The sequence below is a fragment of the Amblyomma maculatum genome, chromosome 11, assembly GCF_055883805.1.
Source record: "Amblyomma maculatum isolate TAMU_Amacu chromosome 11, ASM5588380v1, whole genome shotgun sequence".
Classification (NCBI taxonomy): Eukaryota; Metazoa; Arthropoda; class Arachnida; order Ixodida; family Ixodidae; genus Amblyomma; species Amblyomma maculatum.
In genome coordinates this window covers 38,781,769-38,803,359 of record NC_139354.1, presented here as the reverse complement: position 1 = coordinate 38,803,359, position 21,591 = coordinate 38,781,769, and the positions used below count along the sequence as shown (strand labels likewise).

The 21,591-nt window shown below is 42.7% G+C and overlaps 1 long non-coding RNA gene across 1 annotated transcript; it reads left to right on the top strand.

Moving 5' to 3' along the window:
* Positions 1–9,816: 9,816 nt before the first annotated feature.
* On the top strand, positions 9,817–12,233 carry LOC146173553 (uncharacterized). Its single transcript, XR_014701759.1, has 2 exons — positions 9,817–10,125; positions 11,838–12,233. It is a non-coding gene; the product is annotated as an uncharacterized LOC146173553 (long non-coding RNA).
* Positions 12,234–21,591: the final 9,358 nt, after the last annotated feature.

The window sequence follows — 21,591 nt, the reverse complement described above, 5'->3', positions numbered from 1 at the left end:
TAGCGCCTCATTCACTAACAGCTATAGGTTTGCTGAGGTCGCAATTATAATATCTATATCAGTTGTTTAAATTTTGGAAACACCATTATCGTCCCCGCTTTTAGCACATGAATTTAGGCCGCGCATGGCAGAAAACGAAACCTCTCGGTCGAGGATAATTTAGTGCGCGCGGCATATATATTACGGGTGTACGTTGTACGATCGCTTCGCTAGCCATTCCTCCCGGGCGCTCCCGAACATTATGAAAGGAGTGACACCCGCGGCGGTGCGTGGCGCGTATTCAGCATGCATGACTAGCGTGGCGATTTGCGCTCACCCGCTATATAGTTTCGGTTTCGCCTGTGTACGGCCGAAACTACCCGAGCAGGTAGCGTAGATGGCAGCGTACTGCTCCGAAGTTGTCACTTGCTCCTTCGTAGCGCACAGGAGGGACGACAAGCTTCGAAAGCAAGGTATACCCGCACATATGAAACGGGCTCATAAGAGAGCCAGGTCATAGCCTCCTCTATTTTTTCGAAAAAATAGAGGAGGTTATGGCCAGGTACGCGCTCGATCATCACAGTGGTTTCAATTTAGCCCGCGCATAAAAATTTCTTGCGCTAAATACGCCAACAGAATTATGTTTTGGGAAAGTTTACACTGATATAGATACTGACATGGGCGTCGGCATGACCCCCTGCATGGTGCCAACAGATTCTTATTCACTGAAACTGCATTGTCAGGACACTTAGTGACATAATTTGTTCATTCTAGAAGGACAAACTCGTGGAAGTTTAAATTTTGGGGCTTGTGTTATTAAATTAAGGAAAAAAGTATGGGAGATGGAATAAACCCCACCCTTTACAACCCCCTTTACTGATACATTATCACCAGGTTTGATTTGGTTGTTTAATCTGATGCAAAAATTCATAAGAATAGCAATAAATGGACAGCAGAAGACAATTAAGTAGTTCAGTTTGGTAGTTAAAATCTTAAGGGTCACTGTATCAAATGCTTTTTGAAGATTAAGAAAAGGCAGCTAATTTTATTTGAGTTGAACATGCCCATGCTTCTCATTTAGTGAATCAGTATATACAAAGCATTCCTCATCACCTGATGGGCCAGCTCATCAAGACACTTACAGTAATTGCTTAACTGTGGCTGCATCCTCTTTGTATGAAATAAAAAACTAATTGAATTTGAGGCAAACATTTCTAAGAAAGGAAAAGGCGCGAGTACCGAGTCATCAAAAGTGCTTTAAAATTGAGATACTCGCTTAAAATCAAGAGACTTAGCTGCAGTATATGCAGCCAAAGAAGAAACAGAAAAAGGCTTTTGAAATGTCAAAACAAGTGATTTTAATAGCACCCCCAAAATTCAGCAAGAGTACTGGGCAATTTTAGAGTGTATGGTTAAAGCAGAATTCATTTTACCCAAATTTAATACTCACCTTGGCTGTTCTGCCAATGGAAAATTTTTCTAAAAAATTGTAACACTTAGAAGCACAAAAAAAGCCTAGCCCTGAAGGCTTTTGCTTTCTTTTCTAGAATGCATTCATACCTTCAGTTAGAAATGTTAAGCTATAGAAGCACGATCAAAAGCGACCATTCAGAGCTTCATTGGAACTATCCAAAATATAAGTTATGAATTGCAAAATAAAACGACCCACGTTTAAGGTCTAATTGTGTTTTTTAAGTTTCGCTCTCAGCTATGCTGGTCCCTGTAGACCTTTCCTCAACTCTTTAAACTGTACTTCAAGACCTAGTAGAAGTGGTAGTAATAAACTTTATTTGGCTACAAAAATGAGTGCCAAAGAGGTTTGCAACTTGTAGAACCAGGGCCATCTGTCACTTCGACATGGAGGACTCCAGCCAGGTACACCAATTAAAAGGAGGAGAGTCAAGATAAAAGGGGGACTGAATGGCAATGGTGCAAAGGAAAAGCAGTGTTCTAGGTTGAGAGAGAGATATAGTTGGGACAAGATGCTTTAGGTGGAAATGGTAAAGAAAGAAATTCACTGGGAGAAGGAGGAAGAAACTTTAATAACATGGAGTATTAGGCACCGAGAATGTCCTGAGTACGGGTCACCAAGGCCAACCAGTCCGTCAGCTGATGCAAGACTAGCCAAGCCCACCAGGTCGGGAAACAAAAGTGAGGAAAATGAAATGTGCCGGGATGGTGAGAAAATTTGTTCCCATTTTATGTTTGACATGAGATTTAGTGACAGAAGAAATGAAGAGGTGTCAAAAGAAGAATGAGATAATCTCGAAAATGCTTGGAAAGCAGCTCCATTCATCAAATTGACAGGTTGAAAGAAGCCGGCTATCCGGAACATGGTGTCATCTCAGTTGCTGAAGGAACCTATAAAAAAATGAAAACAAACAGCAAGGAAGCTATGCCTAACACAGTGGACCGAATACAACAACAAAATCTGGTTGCAATACCCTATCTGCACAGCATATTGCATGATTTGAAACGAATAGGCAAAAAAGTAAATATCGAAGTAGTTTTTACAGCTTCGTAAAAGTTATCGAAGCTTTGTAGGATCACTCAAACTTGTGGTGTGCAGCGACGCGCATGTAGCATAAAACACCAGACTTTATTTGTACCCTGCAGCACAGGTGTGGTGTATGAGATCCCATTAAGCGGTGGGAAACGCTACATTGGACAAACGGGTAGATGCCTCAATGAACGGCTCTGAGAACACAATTATACCTATGAAAAACTTGCAAAAAAGAAACATCTGCGAAGGAAACATTGCTTTGCACTGCAGCAGGTGCACAGGTTGTATGCCCTGGCTTCTACAGGGCGTAAAGCCAGGGGGTGCGTGTCGTGACGCTGGGGCTATGTCGACCCGGCCTTCACTTGGTAGCGTGCAGAGACTCGGGGTTGAAGTAGGATTGAATCTTCGAAGTTGGTGAAATATGTACAAGCAGGTTTACTGGCACTTTGAGAAAACGTATTTACCAGAATATTTACATGAAAAAGAAGGGTACATCAGCAAAATGGCAAGCGTTAAGAGTTCATAGCGAGAAGCGACTGGATGAGCCGTTTACCCAGGGCCCAGAGCGACATTTCGTGCTCTGCAGCGTCCTTAAAAACCCCCTATGTCCAGCCCCTCTCTGAAGATGCTGACCAACCAAATCCAGGGCACGCCCCTCAGGTATCGGCATCCAATCGAACACATCACTGCACTGATGGTCTGAAGCACTGACTGGTCCGGCATTCATTCGTTGGGCGTGATCACTTGTTGGCGGGAAAAGCTTGGGAACGGCGAGGAGAGGAGGTACATTTCTATTCTTCAGCAAAGAAACCACAGGCTGGTTCTGGGGGTTTTACTTCTCAGAAACCCGAGTGCACGTGGCGCCGCATAGGGCTCCCAACATGGTCCCTTTTCGACAATTGCAAATCTTTCCTGCATTCCCGGGAAATCACTTAATGGCCGTATGAGTCATGCTCTTCTCTTGTCCTGCACGTCAGCGGACATGTCACTCTGTCGTCTCCTTTGGATAGGAGGCATTCATCACTGGAGGATAGCACTTCTCGACTGGAAGGGTGAACAAAAGAAAGCACTTCCTGCTATTTCCCGCAGGGGGACGTTTCTTTGTGTTTTTCCAGACGTTCTCTTGACAGGGCCAATTTGGCATTTGCAGATTGTCCACAAAGCAAAACATGCTTACAAAACAGGATTCCTGGAAACAGGCTCACTTAGAGCCAATGGACCATCACCACATATTCACAAAACTTTTCCATGCCCACAGGCGAACAATAGAGCGCGCAAATGCGGATGCTTGGTCGTAACAGTGCGTCAGAGACCCCCCTCCCCCCCCCCCCCCCCCCATAATATTTAAGAGGGGTCCGAGATCCCCACAAGCTTGAATTCAAGCACGAGGACTGTGAGAATACAAACCAGGTAACCATTGTTTTGTTCTTGTCAGTGGTGTAATTGGAAGGTTTTTTCTCTACCGTTTCAACAGTTTCACATTGAGTATTAATAAAAACCAGAGATGGAGAAAAATAATGATTTCTTCCCTTTGTATAAAACGATTTGCAAAACAGGCAACCAGCCACTTTCTCTCTTTATTTCCCTTTCCACCAATGCTCGAATCACTACAGACCCCCTCCGATTGAGCCAGACTTTAAGCACTGGGCTTCACAAAACAAAGATTATTGGTAGAAGCAACAAGCAGATTACAAGAGAGATTCTGGAGGCAAGAGTCATCAAACAGAAAAAGGGCTTGTGCGTCAGTGCACCTTTGATAATGCTCAGTGAAAAAGAACTTGAGATCCTGTAAGTAGCGTAGGCTTACTCAAAACGCTTAGTATGTTATATCTTTTCTTGTATGGCAGTTTTCGGTTCTATATCTGGTGGTTTTTAAGGCTAACGACACGACTTAATCCTGCTCATTCATACTTTACATTTTGACAACAGAAGCCCATATACAGCTCAACCTGGCTTTTTCATTTTTCTTCATCGAATGTTTAGCGGTGAGGCATGTGCTTGCTCATGGTGTATACTACTTCACTTGCGTTTTGGATTTTTGTGATTTCTTGTTTATTGTTACTTTTTTTTTGTCAATGCTTTGTTAGGAGAGAAAACTGGTATACGTGTATATGACGTTTTGACTTCGGCTGAGTCACATGTTATGAAAATGTGCATAAACTCCTCCGTTTTCCAATAAACCTCAGTTGACAGTCAGTGCTGTGTTCATCTCCCTACCTCTGACCACATCTATCTCAATCTCAAAGACCTCATTCCAAAAGTAACATGCACAAGTATTGATACAGCCATAAATTTATTACAATGAATAAGACTTTGCTGTCAACCATGATGAACTTGACTTTCTGCAACATCTAATGTCAAAGTGAAAGTGATCGCTTCTTCTACTTATATGCTTCGCTTATTATTAAGGAGATTATTAAGTTGGTTTAGACCTTAAGGCAGAATATTAGTTTAAATAGTTTAGTCACACAAACAAAAAAACACGGAAAAAAAATTATAACCGAGCTTTTTCTTGGTTGAAGCGCCGTACAGAGGAAGAAAGTAATCATATTTACACAGGTGGAAGCAGGCTCAAGCATTTTAGAACAGCTCAGGGAGCAGTAATAAAGTAACTTCGGAGCAGCTTTGAAGCAATAAAACTAGAGTTTTGGAGCAATCACATTATGTCTTGGAGCAAGATTCTAGACTCGCTTTTAATAATAGAATTCTAGCTTCCTCACTTAACTCTTTGACTGTCGAATATTCCGAAAAAAAAAAATCACCTCCAGTGTCGAACTATTTCAAACGCTATGCGTTTAGCGCAATACCCGTACTGCAAAAACGCCGCGGGACGGCATGCAGCCGCAGCACCTGTACGGCAAAACCAGTCAAAGGGTTAAATAGCAGCAAATGGAATGCTGCCTTCTACACTTCATAATTGAAGATCGTTTAACTAAGAGATTTATACTGTTTTGTAAGATTCAAAGGTGGACTTCACCACTTTGATGCACTCAAGTATTGCCACTAGTTTGAAGTTCACATCAATGAACAGTACATTTCTGCTTTCTATCTTGTGCATATTCTTTTTGATCCTGCGCCTGTGCCGATAAATTTCTGGGTACTGGCCAGTAACGCCTTCAAGGAAGATAGGTGGCACTTTAAGTATAGCCTTTTTCCCCTTCAAATTCATTACTTTATGGCCCTCTGTGGCTGCTCAAATTATTGCTTGAGCTATCTTAGTTTCAACACACTGGCGATAGGCCCTGTATGACTTTCCAACACTTTTGAAAACACATTTAGTGACTGGCACCTAAGTGGCATCACCTCCATAAGAGTTCCAAGTGTGCTTTTTGTCTGTCGTAGGCATGACAGGCTAGATGGTGAAGCACCTGCTTGTATTCACAGCAGAATCGCTATAAGCAAACCGTGTAGTTCGTTGCAGCTGGACAAGTTTCCAATGGCTCGTAGTCATCATCGGCCAGACTATACCAACTGCAGGGTGAAGGCCTCTCCCATACTCCTCTACCTGTGCTAGCTGCATCCACTTTACTCCTGCAAACTTTTTAACCTCATCCGCTCACCTAACTTTCTGCTGTCCCCTGCGACGATTTGCTTCCCTTGGAATCGTTTATTACCCTAAGCGAACATCGGTTGTACTCTCTACGCATTACATGCCCTGCCCATTTCATCTTCTAGATTTCCACTAGAATGTAATTAACTCAAGTTATTTCTCTAACTCACTCTATGTGCTTCCTATTTTTTAACGTTACACCTACCATTTTTCATTCCATAGTCATCTGCGTTGTCCTCAACTTAGGTAGAACCCTTTTCGTTAGCCTCCACGTTTTAGCTCCATAGGTGAGTAAGTGTAAGATGCAACTGCTGTATACCTTCCTCTTGAGCAATACCGGTAAGATACTAGTCATAATCTGAGAATACTTACCAAATCCACTCCATCCCAATCTTATTCTAGTTATTTCCCTTTCATGATCTAGATCTGCGGTTACTGCCTGTCCTAAGTAAACATATTCGTCTACCACTTCCAGTGCTTCGCTACCTCGTAGTAGTTTGGTGCGCCTGCTTCACTCGCTGATCTCATTTCCCTCACCAGAGGCGATTCAAAAGGCCGGAAGTAGGCGCTATATCAAGTGCACAGAACATTTTCCGTAACGAATTCCTCAAATTTGCTTATAAGCAAACATTATGCTGCATACTAAAAATAATATTAAAATTTTATATGTATTAGGCTCGGGTGAGATGCATTACACCTCTGCTACCGGTGTGCTGCCATCGTTTTGACTACACCAGCCACATACCCTGTATACAGAACTCATAACAGACCATTGCCCAGCTGCGCTTCTCATAGTCGCTTAACTTAATTGTCTCGGATTGCGGTTCTTGCTGCCAATACCAGTAATGTCCCACTGTGCGGCAAAACCGTGCTGCACTAAATTTAATGTCAGAACATTGATGCAGTCGAGTTGGAGCAATTTTGGAGCACTTCCACCCCTGCACTTAGGATGAATGCAAAGAAAGGAATACTGCAATCAAATTCTAAATTCTAAGTTCATTCTAAGTTCAAAAGGCAAGCCACCATGTCAGTGTTATCACTCAGTATCCTAATTTCTAAGTTCAATATCACAGGAAAGACAATTGTGCCAAGCTCAAGCTTAACACCGTTCAACATGATCCAGTTACATATATATATATATATTCCTGCCGAACATAATCACAGTTCCCATATTGTAAGGAATCTTTATCAACCATGCTTTTATTTATGTGTTTATTGATACCTCAGAGGTCCTAATGCAAGACTTTACAGAAGGAATGGGCTTGTGCACAGTGATAAATGGCGACAGGTTAGTGGTATACATGGCTATGATTAGACAGGTTCTTCGATGGCAGTATTGAAGCTTACAGGATCACTGATGAGGGATGATTCCAGTTGTGAACAGTGCTTGCGAAGAATGACTCATGAAATGTAGTTGTGCGGGCATGCGGTGAAACGCCACTTTTACGATGACCTGTGCGAGGTGTTCTATACACAGGTTAGCCGAGACGACTGCCATGAGGTCTTGTATGAAAAGCTTGTGATAAAGGCAAGGGCATGAAGTACAGTGACGAGAACAGAGACTGTAACAGAGATTTCATGGCAGAGATGCTGAAGGAGTATTCGAGGGAATGAAACTGGTGGCATGGTTTTGAACAGGCTCATAAGGTTCAGTAAAGTTACAGTAGTGTGGATCAACTATATGATTGGTATATTAAAGTTGTGATCACACAAGGATTTTGTAATCTAGTAATTTTACACAAGAAGGTGCCAGCCATGGGTAGGTTACGATAGAGGTATCCAACAGTTCTATTAGAGTAATTAGTTACATGGCTTACAAGGCAAGACAATGTTAAGCCATTAGTGAGGTGAACACCAAGGTACTTAAACGAATTCTTTGAAAAAGTAGTACTAGTGTTAATTTTGTAAGTAGGATGTGTTGTTTTGGCAGTGGTGAGAAGAAATCAACAGTTTAAAGCTTCTCAGGGACGGAGGCCACATAGCACATCACTATTGTATGCAAATTAAATATAGATATAAGGCAGAAGCGTCGGACGAGTTGGTTACAGAGCAGCGAAGTACACAGTCATCAACTAAAATGTGGCTGGTAGAAGTTACTGAAGGGAGATCGTTAAAAGTAAGGGACAGTGCTTTGTGGAACACATAGCCGAAAGAAAACTTTGAAAAAGAGGACTGGGTATTAGCAGTAACAAACCGCGAGCGGTCGGTCAGAAAGCCTTGGATCAAACTAGTGGATAGAGGTTTGTTCAATTCAGGCAGCTTCAGCAGAATGCGGGCAACGTGAAAAATGCGTGCAGACAGGCGACGCAACTTGGGAAAAGCGGTAAAAGAAAATCGAGTACCGAACCTGCTGGATATTTTTTTCGAAGTTAATACTGGGATATATTGAGGGCGAAAGGCACCATTTCGGCTCCATCTTAGTGCCTATACCCTGCGCGATTCAGGGAACGTAGGAACGGGTGAATGCTAAATATTTTTTACACACTCTTGTACACTACGCGAACGCGCACACTTCGTGAATAACGCGAAATAGAAGTGTCCTTTCGCTAAGGCAGTTTTGGGAAAACTGCTCGCAGCTTCGAAAAGACCCGTTTTATGGCATTGCAAAAGAAAGAGCACATAAACACCCTTCCAGAATCAGCCAAGCGATCACATACGGTGATTACATAAACATCGCAACCTTCAAAACGAAAGCCAAGACCACCTACACGTTGAGAATATTCTTCTTCCATGGCAGCACAAACCAAATCACGATCCCCATACACAGGCCTTTTACATACGCTCTTGGTTTCTAGTATGCCACACTGTGCACCATTCATGCTTCAAAAATAAATCCAAGACGCCCTGTTCGTGAAGCAACACGCAAATATGATTTGTTGCAGAATAAACGGAGAGACCGACGGGGTCCTCAGGTAGGAGCACTCTTTCAACTTCCGTGGATGCACGAAGCCTCTACTGCGTTTATCGCCTCTGTCGTTACTAACGTAATCCATGAAGAAACTGCAAGATGAGCACTGAGGCACGAAATGTGCACGACGCAAAAATCGCGATTCACACGACCACACATTCCAAACGTCGTTTACAAACACACGACACGTGATCTGCCTTGGGCTTTCCTGCAAAAACCCCAATCCGAAAATAATAAACAAAGCCAAGCCAATCCATGGGTTGCAATAACGGTTTGCTTATTTTCACCCGGTTGCACCAAGCTTCTAGCTTATTCCAACCGGGTCGCAGCAACGCCGGCCCTACTAAAGTAGCCAATCTAATCCAAACTTTCAGAGTGGTCGGTAAAAAATAAATAGTTATATTAAACACAAATTATTTTTGTGTCATTGTTATTTACTTTATCGTGGTGTCTACAATTATATATATTTTGTTTGTTTATAAACAAAACCCCTACGATAGCGAAGAGTACAGTGACATGTAATGTTGCCGCCATATTATAGAACATTTTTTTTTCACTGTTTTTGTTTTTTTAGTTCAAAAGCACACCTAGGCAAAACCTTGGACAAGACTTAGGTAATCAAAGGAGGTTTGTTGGCACTAGTTAAACGCACAAGCTTTGGACCTAAGTTATCTGCAGTTGTATGTATGCAGTTTTGAGCTTGGGAAAGGACACACCTTTGTTTCGCGCTCCTCTCGCGTTTTGAGGAAAAAGAGGAGCGGCGGCGGCCATTTTCAGGTCAACTTCGACCACACCTGAACTTGCAGAGAGCCGGCTCCGTGAACTGCGCATGCGCGCCCAGAACCAAAGTGGAAAGGAGGATGCGTTGATTCTCTCGACGGATGTGACGTCAAACAACTTTCAGTATTTGCTTTTTTCTGGAAATAAGCCTCAAACCCAGATGCCAATTACCCTGTTTCTAGCCACCGCACCCGAGCAAAAGCTGGCGCGCTTTTCGGGCAACGGGTGCTCGCGCCTTGCGAGCCCTAGGTCGCTTTTCATGCGTCGGCTTGTTGTAGTTTGCGGGGCATCATCCCGATAGATGCAAATTCGGTGAAAATCTGATTCAGTTTGTGGATTGTTGCCCTAAATTCAACAGCGTAGCCTTCGTTCCTGTCGCTGGCCTGTCTGCAGCCTCCGACTACGGTGAGTCGTACGCGAATGATGGTGTTTCGTACATGCCCGCGAGCTCTAGGTAAAGCATTTGTCGGCGTTCTGCTACAGTCTTGCAGTTTTTTTAACGAGTTTTTACACGGCAGTGCAGCTATGCGGTAGTCACAATTACTGACGCGGCATAATCACGCGACAGTCTCCGGGCGAAGGCATGTGGAGACTGAATAAATGCGTCGATCCCGTTTCTTCGCGCTTGAAACAACCGTTGCATACCTGCTGCTGTGCACCGATCGGTCGCCGGTTGCTGTTGTCTTCGGGGTGCACTGGGGTATTGGGACGTACGCGGCGACTTACAGATGATGTGAAACTATTTGTGAGCCGAGAGTCACGGAAGTTTGTAATTTGCTTTTTTTTTTTTTTTGAAATTCTTCGTTTGTGGCCTAGTTTGTTTGGGCAGTAGCAAGCATTTTGGTGTGGTGCGCCAGCGTGAACGCGCTGGTTTATGATCATGAGGTTTTATTGCCTTCCTCGCAGCTTCAGCAGATAGAGTGGCTGGGCCCATAGAAACGGTCGTGCTTCTGTCAAAAAACTGTCGTAAGGTATTTATCTATGCGGCCCATACGTGGTGCTGCAGTGCAAGAGGTCAGCTTCTTTACAGTGTCGACGAAGTGCTAAAGAAGGGGAGTGGCTGGCTAGCTGAGAGATAGTATAAATGTAAACTGGCCCAGTGCAAAATGAGCCCCGGAGTGAAACGAGCCTACTGCTCAGCATAAAATTGCTACATGATACGGGCGTATACCCGCACGAATTTATTGTGCTTGTATGCTCACACGTTCCACTGTCGAGTACTCACATCGGTGCATGCAGCAATGAGGGTGACTTTTCGGCTATCATAGGTTCTTGCCCATGAGAGTATCTGCCCTTTTACTACGAAAATAACTGCATTGGTAGAACTCGCTGAGCTTATTTATATAGATTTAACACTTCAGATGCATGTCGATACCGCAGAGTTCCCTAATACTTTTGCTTGCTCCAACAGCGTCATCACTTTGAGAAAACTGGGATAGCAGAAACAATGCCTCCATAAATAGTGGGTAGTGCTTGGCTTCAAGCTGCTATCAAGGCCATTGACAGCTTATTTGAAAACAAAGCAATAATTAACCTGAGGTGGTACGTTTTGTTGAGGGGAGTGAGGCACCGTTGCATGTACAGCCTTTGTCAAAAGTGTAGAGCCCGGGGGGTCCGCTTCTGAGCCGAATAGTGGCACTGATGTAGAATTAGTTGAGGCCTTTCCCACTGAAGGGGGTAAGACAAAAAATCTTCTTGCCATCAACAAAGTTGGAATACCGGAAATTCATTACAAGCCGCAGGAACTGGCCCAGAAGCAGACCCCCTAGGCTCTACACTTTTGACAAAGACTGTACTTCGTAATCCTGTCAAAGAGCTTGGCAGTTGCTGCTATAAGCACTCTTGATTACAATTCCATGCAAGCCGCAGCATATTCCGCACTTACTGCACACGTGATTTAACTTAGTCTCTTTGTTTGCTATTTCAGTGTTTTGCAAGTGTGCTAAATATTTGTATTTGTGCTAGCATTGACTGCTAGTCTCGTTACTGCCTTTTTCCTTCTGCGGCAGGCACTCTCACTTGCTTTACTCAAATCAAATTCTACTGTGAGTGAGTTTGCTGAATTTATGCAAACTAAATGTAATTGCAGTATTACTCTCATTTATTTACATTTACAGAGGCAAGGAATACTCTGGGCCGACGTACGAGTTTCCTCCACCAGTTGGATTCCGCCGCTACCTCAGTAGTGCAGTGAGCTGTAACTGGTGTGACCAAATGGACACTCTCACTCCTACTGGTTTAGAACGTGCTCCTATTTAAGTTTAAAATATCTTGCTTGCAATGTATTTAATCTTGTTGTGGAGTATTGTCACCCTTGCATTTGCTGATATGTTATTATTTGGAAAGCATTCAGAGTGATTTTGGACGCATAATTTGCAGTGGCGGGAGGTGGAGAAGCACAAATGTGTGACTGCAATTTTTTGCCTCTCTAGTTTTCAGCCTTTAGAATTAAAGCAACAGATTGATATGTGAACAGGCCTGGCATGGATTAAAGAGTTTGTCATATACAACAACACTTGACCCTTGCGGGGGTAACACAGCTGTGGTTATCTGAGCAAAAGTTCTCTGTATGTGATGGTGTCCGAAACATGGCATTGTCTTAAGTAACTTGGCATGGAATCGGCCACTTCTTGCACTCTCTTGACAGCATCTATTGTAATGTGTGCTAGGCGACATGCCTTCGGATCTGTTGTATGTCTGCAGCAGTTGCCTTGATGTATCAAGATGGGGTGGTTGTTGCGAGTTGGAAATTCCCATTCTCCCGACTACACCAATAAAATGTAGTGAAGCCAAATACCAGGAACCAATGTGTTACGTGGTTCATTGTGAAGGCTTGCCATTCTCATAACTTTGCCAAATTGCTAGAAGCATTATTTTTAAGCCCGGTCTTCTTTTGCTCATAGCACAACTCATTTCGTGCATTTGTCAACTTTTTGGGGTTTATGGTTGGCACATTTTGCAGAGGGTGACAAAATTTGAGCTGGTGTGCCACAAAGGTTAAATATCTGTTTATTGAACTCTTCTCAGGAAGCTACATGCAAATACTGCCTAATGTGGCTGTGAGGGCTTTGCACTTGATTGATGTACCGGTGCATTACTTGTGGCAGCTGGTCTACATTGTACAGGACTGCCACTTTGAGAAGCACCAGCACTGCTATGAAGCAGATTCACAGCATTGTTCCTGGTGGAAGCAAACCACTGTAGATGTCCTCATTCCATTGCAGCTTCAGCCAGTGAAGTTTCACAATGCCCGTGTTGGACAAACAAGAGGCCTATGAACTTAAGCATTTCACTTAGTCATTTCTTCCAAACATCCGTCAAAACAAGCAACCTGTTGGTTTCCCCAAAATCCCTGTACAATCATATTTATTTTTATTTTTACAAATAGTTTGTATCATAAGCTGGAGAGCCTTCACTCAAGTATACACTAGGTTCCTATCTACGTGAAAACTACACGCTTGTGTGCCAGTGTCAGCAGATCGTTGCTAACGATTGTGGAAACCCTCCTAAACAGAGAACATGCAGCGATCATGTGTACATACTCAAAAGCAAGTGGGTACGGAAACTATGTGCACCTTTGGCCACTAGTTGGCATTACAGGTGGTTGTAGTGCCTGAATCGCTAAAAGCTGAAATCAGAGCTTCTTCTGACAGACTCTTTTGGCTTCTTTGCTGCTAGTGCGATAAAAAAAAAATCTGTAGCTGAAGTTGCTGAATCACAAAATTTCAGTGTTTTTTGTTGTGCGGCCTGACACGAACATTTCTCTATCTAAGGTGCCACCATTGTTCAGATACAGATCGCTTGTGTGTCACCACTTGGTGCGATGTTACTCTGTGTCACCAGGGGTAGAGACAGACAATTGGAGGAGGAGGATACGCTACAACAGGACATGTATTTGCAGACTAACAGGAAAAATAAGGAGGCCTTAGGAAAGCTAAAGAATACGGTAAATGCTGCCATGAGGCTCACTGAAAGAATCTCCAATCTAAAGAGAGGATTGCAGGAAAAGGAGTCAAGTCATTTGGTACAGGCATTCGTGATCAGTAGAACAGTTTTTGCGACGCCTTGTATGAATATGGACGTGACGGAGGAAAACAAGGTGGACGCTATGATTAGGCTGGCGTATAAGGCGGCCCTTGGGTTACCTAACATTGCTTCTACCAAAAGTCTGTGGGATTCATTATCATCAGCCTGACTATACCCATTGCAGGGCGAAGGCCTCTCCCATATTTCTCCACTTAACCCGGTTCTGTGCTAGTTGCATCCGCTTCACCCCTGCGAACTTCTTAATCCGCCCATCTAACTTTCTGCTGCCCCCTGCTACGCTTTCCTTCCCTTGGAATCCAGTTTGTTACCCTCAGTGACCATCGGTTATCCTCTCTTCGCACTACATGTCCTGCCCATGTCCATTTCTTCTTCTTAATTTCCACTAGAATGTCGGTAACTTGAGTTATTTCTCTGACCCACTGTGCACGCTTCCTGTCTCTTAATGTTACCTCTACCATTTTTCGTTCCATAGCCCTCTGGGTTGTCCTCAACTTAAGTAGAACTCTCTTGGTTAGCCTCCACGTTTCAGCCCCATAGGCGAGTAATGGTAAGATGCAACTGTTGTATACTTTCCTCTTGAGCGATACCGGTAAGCTGCTAGTCATAATCTGCGAGTGCTTGCCAAATGCGCTCTATCCCAATCCTGTTCTTGTTATTTCCTTTTCATGGTCCGGATCTGCGGGTACTACCTGTCCTAAGTAGACATATTCGCCTACTACTTCCAGTACTTCGCTACCTAATGTAAACTGCTGTTCCTTTCTGAGGCTGTTGAACATTACCTTAGTCTTCTGCATATTGATTTTCAAGCCTACCTTTCTACTTTTCCTGTCTAGGTCATCAATCATTATTTGCAGTTCATCCCCCGAGTTGCTTAGCAAGGCAATGTCATCAGCAAATCGCAGATTACTGAGGTATTCTCCATCTACCCTTATCCCTCACTGCTCCCATTCCAAGTCTCTGAATACTTCCTCTAAGCAAGCTGTGAATAGTACTGGGGAGATTGGATGCCTGGCAAGGTTAGCTTCATATATGCGTGAATCGCACGGTGAAGTCATCGGTCATGACCGGACATGATGTCATGTGGTGACCTCAGTTCTGGTTATTAGCCATGACTGGATGTGACGTCATGATGATGTCACATCGGGTCATGGTGACATTACTGCGAACACATTAAGCTGCGCAGAATAGATGAAACAACCTCCAGCTTAAACAGCATCACTGTTGAAAGTGGCCGTTGAGCAGTCTAGTTGAAGGTTTGGGCGGCTGTATGCGAGCAAGGAACTGAGTGCTGTGATTTAACTTCCCAAAATAAATGCCATGGAGTGGTACTTTTTTCTTAATACAGGTCATACGTTCACTAGAACCACCTTACTCTGTATTTTACAGCTGTAAATGCTGCAAAAAGCAAATTTTCTAAATTTAAGAATTTTATTCTGGCATGGCTTATATTCTCTAATCTCCAAAACAATTTTCTTGGGTTCCTTTACTTCTGGAAAACTTGGGATATTGTTGGAACAACTACGATGAGAACAGCAAATTTTACAAATTTGAAATTTAAGTGTATGAGAACATGCAAGATGGCGACCATGGCACAAACTTTTTTTTTCCGCCTAAAACAAGCTGGGGTAATGTTTGTCGTAGTAGCCCAATACAGTCCTTTTCTGAACTGATGGCGGTCAAGCGTAAAAATTGCATCAAATGGCATGATATGGGCCTGTGTGCAGGCTTCACACAACTCGTACTCTCAGGCAAGTCCAGTAAAAGAATCTGACTGCTGAGCTGCTACCCGGCACAACAGAACCCAGAATGCAACCTAATCCTACGTTAGCCTGAATACTTAATATTTTTGAGACAAAGCATTCATAGAAGGTTGAAAAAAACTCGTACATGCAGAATGCGATCAAAAAAATCTGGAACAAGTTTCATGACACGCATGCCATTTTTCACAGCATATCACACAACTTGGAAGAAAGTCGACAACTTCACTTTGAAAGCAAATTTTTGTGAAAATGTACAACACCACTGGGAAGGAAAACAATTGAAGCAGTTGAAACAAAAAAATTTGGTAGCGTATGTGTCAATGAACCCTCAGTGTCTATTAAAAAAAGTGAAATCAATGATCTTCGACACTAGTAGAACCTGAATAGCGCTGTGTGATAAGGCTGTCCACAAGTGGCAATAAGCAAAGTTAAAATCAAAACAAAACAAAACTTGACAGAACTTGCACCAATATCACTGCTATGCTAAAATAAAATACACAGACACCATATAACCACTGTTCACAATAAAAGTTCTACAAACCTGATGCGAATTTTTATATCATAGCTGTAACGATACTAGCACAGCCTGATAATTACAGTACACCTAAACAATCACTCTACCTGCCGCTATGCATATATTGTATGCATATAGGCACTATGCACATATTGTACTTGACTACAAAGTTCAGCATGGTAGTTAACAACCATGCACATGAAACAGCTCGGGTATTGAAAAGCTTCTTCCAATCTTGTTCAAAACCAATATATTCTGATCAAATCAACATGTAAAATGTAAATCTTTTGTAAAAAATTTCATTTTGCACACAAAGACAAAGGTAGCTTTACTGCACATACTGTAGCACGAGTTGAATGCTCCGGGTCAATTTTCATAGTGCTGCAGGGTTTTTATGTGTTTATTATATAAACGATGCAAAAAATAAAAAATCTGAACTCCATAAAAGGTGCCACATTAGAACAAAAATTAGCAGTGCTATGCCTAGATAATTCCACTGCAAGAATGCATCTGTGCTGACTCATGTTCTATTGCCATAAACAAAGTACAGTATGTGAGGAATACAAGGGATGAAGGTTTGATTCCCAGTGGAGACAGTATTTATTTATTTTATTTACCCCACTAATCACACATGTGCTCTGTGCTGTCGTACAGTACAGCAAGTAACAACATATGGTACCTGTAGTAAGACATAGTTCATGCTGGTTACATCGGCTGTCATGCAAAGATGTAATCAATGCAATTAACACTTTTTGTAGTGGCTTGAAATTGTTGACGACTGTGACCCCGAGCAGTTCGCACCTGAACACTGGCAACCACTGTGATTTCGTAGTATCGATGACAGTCGCCGCAGATGATGAGGGGAATGTCTGGTGCCCTCACAATGCATCAGCCATCTCGCAGATAAGTGCTGCCATTCAGCGCCACCATTGCAATTCTTGTTTAAATGGCTATGGGTTGTACAAACTGGAAACTCTAGCAGACTAACAATCTTGTGCATTCACAATGCCGTAATAACAACATTGTGTGGGTAGTAATTTAGAAAAAATAAATACATTCACAGTTAAAACTGGTTCACTGGACAATATTTTGTAATAATTCAACAATACTGCACAAGAATTTTCAAAACTCCTCTGAGCCTCACTAGGGCACCTATGAATGTTGTGCAGCCTTGGTGGATGGAACCGTGACAGATTATTGTAGATGAAAATGTAGCCATTAAATACTGTCCTTTTTAAAATGCATGATAGAGCGTTACACTGCAGTGCACAGGTGTAGAACATAAAAACATGGCTGCAGCTGCGAGCTATCAGGTGGCTGTCGCACATACTCCATGATAGTAAATCAGGTATAGGTATCTTCCATGGGGCAGGTAGCTAGTAGCAGGCTAGGCAGGCAAACAGGGTTCGTTCATGGCTCTGGTCCACCAAGAATGTGACAGTGCTGCAAGTCATCTATACTTGGGCAGATTACCTAACATGCAGACAACTACTGTAAAGTCAAACACTGAACTTACAAAAAAATTAAGTTGATAAATGAAATGTACTGCCTTTGGATCTGAGCAAGAATGAGAACAGAGGCAAGCCATTTGGCAAGCCTGTTTCGATGCATTCCCTAAAGCCACATCTCTATGCTGTTCTGACCAGTTTATTTGTTTTACAAGAATACACTAGGAAAGAACCAAGCGATCGCACATTACATCTACGTTGTGCACTACAGTTATAAAAATAAAAATCATAGCTAACGAGTACGTGACCCCGTTCGGTAATGCAGTACATTTACTTTGCTGTACAGCGTACGACTCGTCTCGGGACTGACGGACAGCGTGTCAGGCCCTTATCATTTGCCAAAAAAAAGCGAAGCTTAATTTCTAGTAAATCAACATTACACACTATTAAGAAGCGGTCAACACACTTGAAACACAGTTCTATATTCAGCTAGTCTGCAAACTATTACCACAGTCATCATACATAAAAGCAATAACAGGCGCATACATGCAGCATGTGCTGAAAAGGCGCGTCCGATGCAAGTGCAAAACTGACGTTGGCCTCGGTGATCTTACGACTGCTAGGGGAAAGCTACATGCCTCACATTGACACTAAAAATTAATTTTAATTCAAAGCACTTCTGACACAAACGTAAGCCTTCGATGTCTCTGTAGTCACTATGCCTAAACACTTTCAACGGAGCGCTTTATTTAGTTCTGCGCAGGCAAGCAGAACTTCTCTCAGACAACCTCAAGTGCAGCAAGAAAGTAACCTTGCTGCAATGTTCACAGTTAAACGTCCCGAAACAAATCGTTCCCAGCTAATTTCACACAGCGATTCGCGGAAGAATCGCGGTTCTAGCGCAGGCACCATGCTTACCAACATGTCACTCGAGTACGTTAATGTTCCACAAATCAATATATCAACTCATTTCCTTCCAAAGAGCAATCAGCTGGCTTTCTATTCGACTTACCAAAGTGATGCTCACCGTGCGAAGTGCGTCGCCTGTGCTGTATAAACACAGAACACAGCCATTTTATGGTTCGTTAGCATTAGCAACAAATAGATAAAGCGCAACACAGGCTCCGTAAAGCACTGGAAGGAGAATAACCAGAGTCAATAACGCGTCAAACATTTTTTTAAAACGTTTCATGTAACGCGCCGCAACTCAAATAATTTAGCGGAGGGGGCGATGATAATGATAATGGCGCACGCACCATCGTATCTGAAATTGTTGCAAATGAAACTATGCAGTTTCAGTTAAACAAAGGAGGTGGTGACGCATAAACTATAAGTGCGAATTTTAATTATCTAAAGGTTTCCTTTTACTGAATTAATTTTTGTTGGTATTGGACGTTTTCGCCACCTGCAGCGCTGTCACTCGACCGTTGCAAAGGCGCGCCATTTGAACCGGCTGGTTGTACGGTGCTCGCACAAGTCTCTGCTGTTCTCTGAGTTCTCTCTTCTCAGTTCAGCTCTCTCTGCAAGCCTCCCAGAGGCTGTATGACTCATTTATCTCGCCACAAGTAACTTTTAAACCACAGTTCAGCAATGCGACACTAGAGCCATTCAATGAAGGACTACACTTATTCCTAGTCTGGCATTTATTTCCTTTGCGCATTTTCACTCTGTCCATTCATAACAAAAACTTGGAAGAAAAATCAAGTGGCTAAGTGGGCTTCCCACAGTGCAGTTACATATCTATAGTTATTTCATAAATTGGCAACAGAGTTTTGATTCATCATCACTGCCTGCATTAGGTATGCTGAAGGGAATTAATGGTCTGCAATCATCGCTGCTTCATGCGTTAGCTGCAGCCGCCAACCTTGGCTCATTTGCTGACATTATCTCTTCATCCCAGTGTCTGGTATCCCTTGCTTGTTTCACTCCCTCGAAACCTAATCGATTAGCTGAAAATCCCTTTTTCCTGGATTACATGTCCCACTCTAATGCTTCTTTACAGTTTTCTGCATCTTCATACTCAAAGATGTGCACCATGTGCTGCAATCTCAACTGCAGGTACTCTACTGCAAGATGCCCAGCACTCTGTCATATGGTATGGTGTTGCGGCAGCATAGAAGTACCACCCACACAAACCATCAGATGAGGACCTGCTTATGCCCTCACCTTTTTGGACCAAGGACGCCACCTGCCCAGGGCAAATAGGGCCTGCTCATTTCAATAATAGCCGATCACTACTTTCTTGTTATGATTACCTTGAAACTGTACTTTAATCCACATCTGTGTTTGTGAAGGTTTTCCAAATTATTTTACTTTCTATAACCTGCTGCACTGTCCTTTGCTTAGGTATTTTAAACTAATGCTTAATTGTCCACTTTTCAGCCTTTCAAATGATCACATGATAGCAAGCTGCCTTTTATTACATTATATGTACAGCACCTTCCAAATTTACATTCACCTCTTGTTGCTCTTGGGGAAATGTTTCTCATGGTTCAGATTCAGAGTGACTACCTGGCTTAAAAACATTACTCCCTTCCTACGTCCGAAACCTTCCTACCTATGTGCAGCAGTGACTTTGTGGCTATGCATTCAACTGCTAATCCTAAGGTTTTAAGATTAAATACATGGCTACATTTTGGCAGAGGCAAGATGTAAAGACACCTGTGGGCTATACAATGTCAGTGCATATAAAAAGGACACCAAGCAGTCAAAATTAATTAGCTCTTTCCCATGCTTGCCGTCTTTCATAGACCGCATTAGGTTTTGGCATTCCCGATCCCTGTGTGCCATGTCAATACCTCTACCTGTTGTAAAGTTGCTCTCATCACAAAGGTTTGAAAAATAAACCTTCATCTTGTAGCTTCTTTAGGTCCTTGAGCATGTGCTGTTATTGAGGCAGTGGGCAATATTTGGCTGGGGCCTTAGACATGCAATAGCCCAAACCAGATTCGAAATCGAGGAAACAGTTTAGCTGAAACAAATGTCGATTTCAGTCTCATCAACATCAACTGCAATGCCCATTCTCTTTTTCTACAGGAATATAATGTAGACATGATGCAATGCTGTTCTCCCAAATGTTTTCCGATTGTCATGGCTACTACAGTTCAAAATAATGAGACCAAAGAGCACGACACACAAGGAATGCTTATTTGCAATGGAAGCATTTTATTGCAAGCTATGAAGTAAATACATATGTCGTGAAGAACAAGCAAAAGATTGCAAGAAACTATCAAAACAAAATTTAAAACCCCATCTAGAAAAGCAAAAATCTAATGCCATGTTTTCATGGAAAGCAGCCATTTTTTAAAAAAGGCTGCTCTTTGAAGATACTCACAAAATTATTTCAGCATAAATGCTCATTTGCTACAATCCTCTTTTTTTCCAACTAGACACAAAGTCTACAAGACCTTGTGTATAAAATGTCACCAACCAGCACGCAGCTGCCATGCCATCAGCGAAACCATGCGCCCAACTGCTCATTGCACACCGGCCAAAACTCTGCACTGCCTTTGGGCAAGTGGAAAGCAGCTGCAAAGCATCTTAAAACCCATCCACCTTTTGTTTCTATTTTAAGGTGCTATCATTTCTCCTGCTTCAATCATTCCTTTCGTTTTCAGGTGCGATTCCATAAACTGAACTTGTTTATGAACCACCCTAGATTCGAAAATGTGTTCAAACCTGCTGTCTATGAGGCAGCGCCTTCAGAATGCGCGATGGCCAAAAATACTTTTGCAGCAGACTCGTTAATAACAGAGCTACAACCATCAAAACCGGTATGTTTCTCTCCTTCCCTTCCATCACCAAAGAGTCTCTCCCTCCTCCCTGGTTGACTAGCCTCCACAAGAGAATACGCGTAGGGCTGGTACATGTAGGCTCCCTAAATACGCGAAATGTGGAGCGCCATCTCTTAGTGCTTTGAGAAACTATGCCCGCCATGTTGGTTTGGTCAACAAAATGAAAACGCTGGCTGCCCTGTGCTGGGTAAAAACAGCTACGAGAACGCATCAAATGCAGTCATTATGGCCCCGACTTTTACAGGCATTATTTTTTTTTTCTTGCTGGTTGGTTTGTGGGGTTTAACGTCCAAAAACGACTCAGGTAT